At 48.5% G+C, this 7,218-nt stretch overlaps 1 non-coding gene across 1 annotated transcript; it reads left to right on the top strand.

Annotated features, from left to right (window-relative positions):
* Positions 1 to 2,738: 2,738 nt before the first annotated feature.
* On the top strand, positions 2,739 to 2,812 carry TRNAT-UGU. The gene has a single exon. It is a non-coding gene; the product is annotated as a tRNA-Thr (tRNA).
* The last annotated feature ends 4,406 nt before the right edge of the window (positions 2,813 to 7,218 follow it).

Here is a 7,218-nt window from a genome sequence, read left to right as displayed (position 1 = left end):
CACAACATAGCTCCTGGAGAAGAGGGATCTTCAAATGTACATTCCTATGATACCTTTGTTTAATTGATGAAAACATAAACTAGACAGTTAGAGGATTGGAACTGATTTCAGCTGATGGACAGCTTTGCTAGGTTTTTGTGCATTTGGACAGTGAAATGTTGAGTGTTTACATTCATATCAAGCACCCCTGTATAGTGGAGCTCCTGAACATAATGAAGAATGGAAATGAAAATGTTTTCCTTTTTTTTAAAAAAAGAAAAAAGGTTATAAGAGAACACTGGGGCTTGAATCAAGGATCACTTGATTTACCATCAAGCACTGTACCACTAAGCTATACCCCCATGACCATGGACTCATGATCTCCAAGACTTTGAAGGACAGACCCTGCTTCCTCGAGATCCTTTGCCATTCCCAGACCAGAAGTGGTTTTAAAAATGGGGTTTGATTAAACTTCTTAAATGTGGTGAACACCACAGCTTGCACACCCACCGATATAGCTTCTCCCACTGACATAGCTGCCACCTCTTGGGGAAGTGGATTAACTGCACCCACAGGAAAACTCTCTCCCCTCAGCATAGAGCAGTGGTTCTCAAGCTGTGGGTCAGGACCCCAAAGTGGGTCATAACCCTGTTTTAATGGGGTCGCCAGGGCTGGCATTAGACTTGTTGGTGCCTGGGGCTGAAGCCAAAAGTCTGAGCTCCACCACCCAGGGCTGAATCCCTCAAGCTCTGGTTTTGCCCTCCCCCAACTGGATAAGAGGGCACAGTGTGAAATGTTTGGGGACCACTGTTTTAGGATGACGTTCTCAATCACTTCTATGAAGTCCAATGAAAGCTATTCCTCACCCACCTACCCCTCCATCAGGACCGACTAGGTATGTTCTGCTGCCCTTCACTCATGCAGGAAGGATAATAACATTTCATTCCACTCAATCCTAAAGTGATTTGTAACCCGCCACCAGCCAAAACTGGTCATTCTGGGAAAGCGGCCCCATCATGCTGCATACCTAGGCAGAGTAGGTGTGTCTGTGCAAACACCGTCTGTTCCTGAAGTCTTTCCCCCAGCTCCTCACTAGATGTGAAGGGGGAGCTCATTCAGCCTCTGCTTCCGCTTAGTATTTAAAAACTCCTTATTGTCCCTATCTCTGCTGACATTAGATTTCTCCTCCTGTCTTTTCCTTGATAGTTCTGATGAGGTGGCTGAGTGGTTAAGGTGATGGACTGCTAGTCCATTGTGCTCTGCATGCATGGGTACAAATCGCATCCTCATCGGATGCATTTAGTCATTACTCCTCCTTTGTAGACAACCATGTCCCCGTTTGGTATGATGTTGCTTCTTGCAAACAAAACCTTCTCAGAAACTCAGAACTCTCTTGCTTTAAATAAAATGTCTAAATCCCAGATTTCTTAAAAAGAAAAATTCTCTAGTCCTGTATTTCTTAATTTATATCTCAAAAGGAACATCCTCGTCATGTCCTCCAAATACCCTGGGACCAGCCCAAATTATTAAAATACCCTCAACCCGAGCAAGGCCAGAGCAGTGACCCACAGCTAGTGTCTAGGCCAAGCTGTTCTGAAGGAGGCAACTCAAACATTTTCTCCCTGCTTCCCTTGGCAAGGTCTGACTGGGAAAAAAAAATTCCCCAAACTGAAAAACCAGTACTAATCTGTTTGGGGACTTTGGTTTGAAAGTATTATTGTTATTATTCTCTTCTGAATCAGTTCAGTTGAGTCTTTGTCCTCCAGGTGTGTTTCCAGCTAAAACCACATTGAGGGTACTGGACCACTGACCTATCAGCTCTTAACACCCAAACTTTCAGTAACTCTATTATCAGTGCCTGCGAGTGTAATTTAAACCATAGGTTCATCTAGCTCTGAATCTTGTCTTCTGACAGTAGCCAATACCAGGTGCTCCAAAAGCCAGTCTTTAAGGTACCACCGGGAGTTGAACCCAGGATCTCTTGTTTACAAAACAGGTGCTTTAACCAGCCAAGCCATGGTAACTATTGTTGCTTAAAGCAGCGTGTTTGCTCACACCTGACTCTCTGCCAATCCCCACTGGGCCCTTACAAGTGTTGCTCGTGTTTGGCTTCTGTAAAGCAGAGGAGCAGGTGAAGTTTTGCTCCCCAGGTGTGTGTGCGATTCTTTGGACAGGTCTACACTAGGAAATTAGGTTGGTGTAATTACATTACTTAGGCTGGCAATGCAGTTCTATCAACCTAATCCCGGTGTATATAGCAGCTCAGCTGTCAGAACTTTCTGGAGCTATGAAAGGAGAGAGGTCCGGCCTCTGTAGCAGGAATGCAGAGCAGGTGAGTTCACAGCAGGCATTGTGGGATACTGGTGGAGGCCAGTTATGGTGATATAATGACCAGCAGCATTTACACTGACAATTTGGCACAAAGCTCTAGGCCTCTTGTCGAGGTGGTTTTAATTTGTCGCCAGACGTGGCATTGCAGTGTGTGCACCAGCCAAAAGCTGCTGACCGAGGGAGCGTTGTGTGTTTTTCACACAGCTGAGCAATATAATGATGCTGAAATAACTTTGTAGTGCAGACCTGGCCAAAGATTCACACACACACACACACACACACACACACACACACACACACACAGCTTGCAAGGAAAACCTCACCTGTTCCTCTGCTTTGCAGAATCCAACACAAGCAAAGCTTTTCAGGCCCCAGTGGGGATGGCAGGGAGTCAGGTGTGGGCAGAGAGTGTCCCTGAGCCACAGGCAGGCACCATGGCTTAGCTGGCTAAAGCACCTGTCTTGTAAACAAGAGATCCTGGGTTCAACTCCCAGTGGTGCCTTGTTGACTAACTCTTGGAGCACCTGGTATTGGCAGCTGTCAGAGAACTAAATGGGCCTTTGGTCCAGCCCAATATGGCTGTTTCAATTACACTCACAGGCACTGATAATGGAATTACTGAGAGTTAAGAGCTGATAGGTCAGTGGTCCAGCCTGTCACAGATGACCCCCCTCCCTCTGGGACAGGGACAGGGGCAGGTCTGGGCTCTCACACTAAATGCTCATTGTGGCTGCCAGAACCTGTGGGCAGATCATTTAGTTTGCACTGAGGGTTGAGTCCTGCTTTGTGCACCATGTGTGAGAATGAAAATCCTAAACCGTCCTTTGAAATAACAGATGCAGCAGGACGTGTTATTGTCCCTGCCCCAAAGCAGACAGACCAATGGAGAAATGCTGTCAAGTCCAGGGTAATACTCCACTGCCAGTTTATCTTTTTTGCTTGCTAAACTCCCTTCCAACCTTGAGGACTCCCAGAGCCCAATATTGAGCCTGAGCTGAGATGTCTACAGTGCAAATTTACCACCCCATGGCCCTAGCCTGGGAGCCTGCACTGGCACAGGAAAGCCATGAGTGTTTCATTGCAGTGTGGACATAGCCCCAACCCACTCAGCTTTGGAACCCCTGTCCCCTGCCTAGCAAGTGCTATTGAACTGAGGGTGAGTCCCTCAATCAGGGTCTGCCAAGCACAGTTGTGCTGCCCTCGGTTCACACAACAAGGATAACAACCCTTTATTTCTCCTGCCCCTATAACATGGAGACTGGGAATCCAACACCAGCCACCAGTGATCATTTCGGCAAACAACCAACCTATTTCCAACATACTGTAAAATCCACATGCAGACTCATACACGAAACCTTGCAAGAAAATCTTCCTGAGGGGGTCTGAAGCACCTGCTGCTGGAGGGAAGGAGGGAGCTGTGGGTTGGGATTGAGGAGCAGCGTGAGGAGGGGGGGCCTGTGGATTGGGATTGAGGGGCACTGGGAATAGGAGGGGGCTGTGGGTTGGGATTGAGGAGCAGCGTGAGGCGGGGGGGCCTGTGGATTGGGATTGAGGGGCACCGGGAATAGGAGGGGGCTGTGGGTTGGGACAGAGGAGAAAGGTGAAGAGGAGCAGGCTCTGGTTGGGATTGAGGGGCGCTGGGAATAGGAGGGGGCTGTGGGTTGGGACAGAGGAGAAGGGTGAAGAGGAGCAGGCTCTGGTTGGGAGTGAGGAGCAGTGAGCATAGGAGGGACTGAGGGTTGGGACTGAGGGGCACTGGGAAAAGAGGGGACATGGGTTTAGGCTGAAGAGCATCTTCATTTGGGGATCCAGCAGGACAGGGGAAGGCAGCAGGTGATTCTAATTCCTTAGGGATATTCTGTGTGTTTGTATGTGTGTGTGTGTGCAGGGAAGGAAGATGCTCTATGCCCAGAGGCCTTTATTCCTCCAGGCTGCAAGGACAGAGGGGCTGTCAGGAAGTTGCCCCTTCAAACTCACACACAAAAAGGCCCTTCTGAGGAAAGGGAAAATCCTGCAGAGAAAAAGTAACATCAAAGAGGATGTGAGAAAGACAGGTTAAGGTCTCGGGGAGTAGTTTATTATGTGGCCAGGGACTTGAACCCTGGACCCTCAGATTAAAAGTCTGATGCTCTGCCAACTGAGCTAGCCAGGCTCACAAAGGGATAGAGCAAGTTGGTGCAGAGGAGAAACTAGTCAAGAAAACAAGAGCAGGAAACAGGGGAAACCTGCTGCTCTCTCTGGCCTGGTCAACACTACAAGTTTATATCAAATTTAGCAGCGTTAAATCGCATTAACCCTGCACCCGTCCACACAACGAAGCCCTTTATAGCGATATAAAGGGCTCTTAATACCGGTATCTGTACTCCTCCCCGACGAGGGGAGTAGTGCTGAAATCGGTATTGCTATTTCAGATTAGGGTTAGTGTGGCTGCAATTCGATGGTATTGGCCTCCGGGCGCTATGCCACAGTGCACCATTGTGACTGCTCTGGACAGTAATCTGAACTCGGATGCACTGGCCAGGTTGACAGGAAAAGCCCTGCAAACTTTTGAATTTCATTTCCTGTTTTCCCAGCATGGAGTGCCGATCAGAACGGGTGACCATGTAGTCCCAGAATCCAAAAAGAGCTCCAGTATGGACCATACAGGAGATACTGAAGCTGATCTCTCCATGGGCAGATGAATCATTTCTATCAGAACTCCGTTCCAAAAGACAAAATGCCAAAACATTTGCAAACATCTCCAAGGCCATGATAGACAGAGGCCACAACGGGGACTCAACACAGTGCTGCGTGAAACTTAAGGAGCTGAGACAAGCGTACCAGAAAGCCAAAGAATGAAATGGACCCTCGCGGAGGGAGGAGCAACTGATGACTGTAGCTATCCCACAGTTCCTGCACTCTCCGAAAACCATCTGAATTCTTGGCTGAGTTCCCAAAGCCTGAAGGGTCACAAACATTGTCGCGGGTGGTTCAGGGTATATGTCGTCGCCCCACCCCCCGCCCCCCCATGAAAGCAAATGGAAAAAAATTGTTTCTCGCCTTTTTTCAATGTCACAGTATGTCTACTGGATGCTGCTGGCAGACGTGGTGCTGCAGTGCTACACAGCAGCATCGCCTTTCCTTCCCTTGCGGACGGCAGACGGTACAGTAGGACTGATATCCGTCATTGTTGTCCCGTGAGTGCTCCTGGCTGGCCTTGGTGAGGTTGCCCTGGGGCGCCTGGGCAAAAATGGGAATGACTCCCAGGTCATTCTCTTCTTTAAGCTTTGTCTAATGGAGATTCAGTCCTGCCTGGAATATCATAGCAGCTGGAGGCTGCCCTCCTCTCCCCCCTTTAAGCTCTACTTGCAGAGGCAATAAAGTCAGTGTTGTTTCAAATTCCTGCATTCTTTATTACTTCATCACACAAATGGGAGGATAACTGCCACGGTAGCCCAGGAGGGGTGGGGGAGGAGGGAAGCAATGGGTGGGGTTGTTGCAGGGGCACTCCCTAGAATAGCATGCAGCTCATCATTTCTGTGGGATGTCTGGGGCTCTGACCTGGAGCGGCCGTTTGCCTCTCTGGTTCTTTAGTAGGCTTTCCTGATAGTCTAGACAGGACTGACTCTCCCTTTAGACAAAACTTAAAGAAGGGAATAACCTGGGGAGTCATTTCCATTTTTGTCCATGGGCCCCCGGCCAACCTCACCAAGGCCAGCCAGGAGCACCCATGACAGCAGTAGATGGTACAGTGTAACTGTCACTGTCAACTTGCAAAGCAGCAGACAGTACAATATGGCTGGTAACCATCTTTACTAACTTGCAGAAGGGAAGGGAATGCTGCTGTGTAGCGCTGCAGTACCGCATCTGTCAGCACCATCCAGTAGACATACAGTGACAGTGTAAAAAGGTTGAATGGACTCCATGGTTGCCGTGCTATGGCGTCTGCCCGGGCAATCCAGGGAAAAGGGCGCGAAATGATTGTCTGCCGTTGCTTTCACGGAGGGAGGATTGAGTGACGACATTTACCCAGAATCACCCACGACACTGTTTTAGCCCCGTCAGCATTGGGATCTCAACCCAGAATTCCAATGGGCGGGGGAGACTGCGGGAACTATAAAAGCAGCAAAGAATCCTGTGGCACCTTATAGACTAACAGATGTTTTGCAGCATGAGCTTTCGTGGGTGAATACCCACTTCTTCGGATGCAAGTAGTGGAAATTTCCAGGGGCAGGTATATATATGCAAGCAAGAAGCAAGCTAGAGATAACGAGGTTAGATCAATCAGGGAGGATGAGGCCCTGTTCTAGCAGTTGAGGTGTGAACACCAAGGGAGGAGAAACTGGTTCTGTAATTGGCAAGCCATTCACAGTCTTTGTTTAATCCTGAGCTGATGGTGTAAAATTTGCAGATTAACTGGAGCTCAGCAGTTTCTCTTTGAAGTCTGGTCCTGAAGTTTTTTTGCTGCAGGATGGCCACCTTAAGATCTGCTATTGTGTGGCCAGGGAGGTTGAATATCTGATTTGCGTCCATTTATCCTTATCCTTTGGACAGTCTCTACGGAAAAGGATAAATGGACACAAATCAGACATTAGGAATGGCAATATACAAAAACCTGTAGGAGAACACTTCAACCTCCCTGGCCACTTCACTGGCAGAGCAACATCTCTCAGGGTGTGACCCCTCCCCAAACCTATAGAGTTCAGGTGACCTAAGCCCTGGTTAGATAGTGCTAAAGAAAAGGAAGAATTGTTCTGTCCATGTAGCTATTACAGGGATGGGAAAACCCCTCCAGTCACTGTCTACTCCAAAGTGCTATAGCAGTGCCACAGCAGCATTTTAAGTATAGACAGAGTGAAATTAGATCTGGCTCCAGTTTGCACTGTGGATGCTCAGCTACTAATAGCGACAACAACAGCACAGCGCTTG

Source organism: Mauremys reevesii, linkage group 12 (genome assembly GCF_016161935.1).
Source record: "Mauremys reevesii isolate NIE-2019 linkage group 12, ASM1616193v1, whole genome shotgun sequence".
Taxonomy (NCBI): domain Eukaryota; kingdom Metazoa; phylum Chordata; order Testudines; family Geoemydidae; genus Mauremys; species Mauremys reevesii.
Note: the sequence above shows the minus strand (reverse complement) of the source record. Positions and strands in the feature narration are given on the sequence as shown.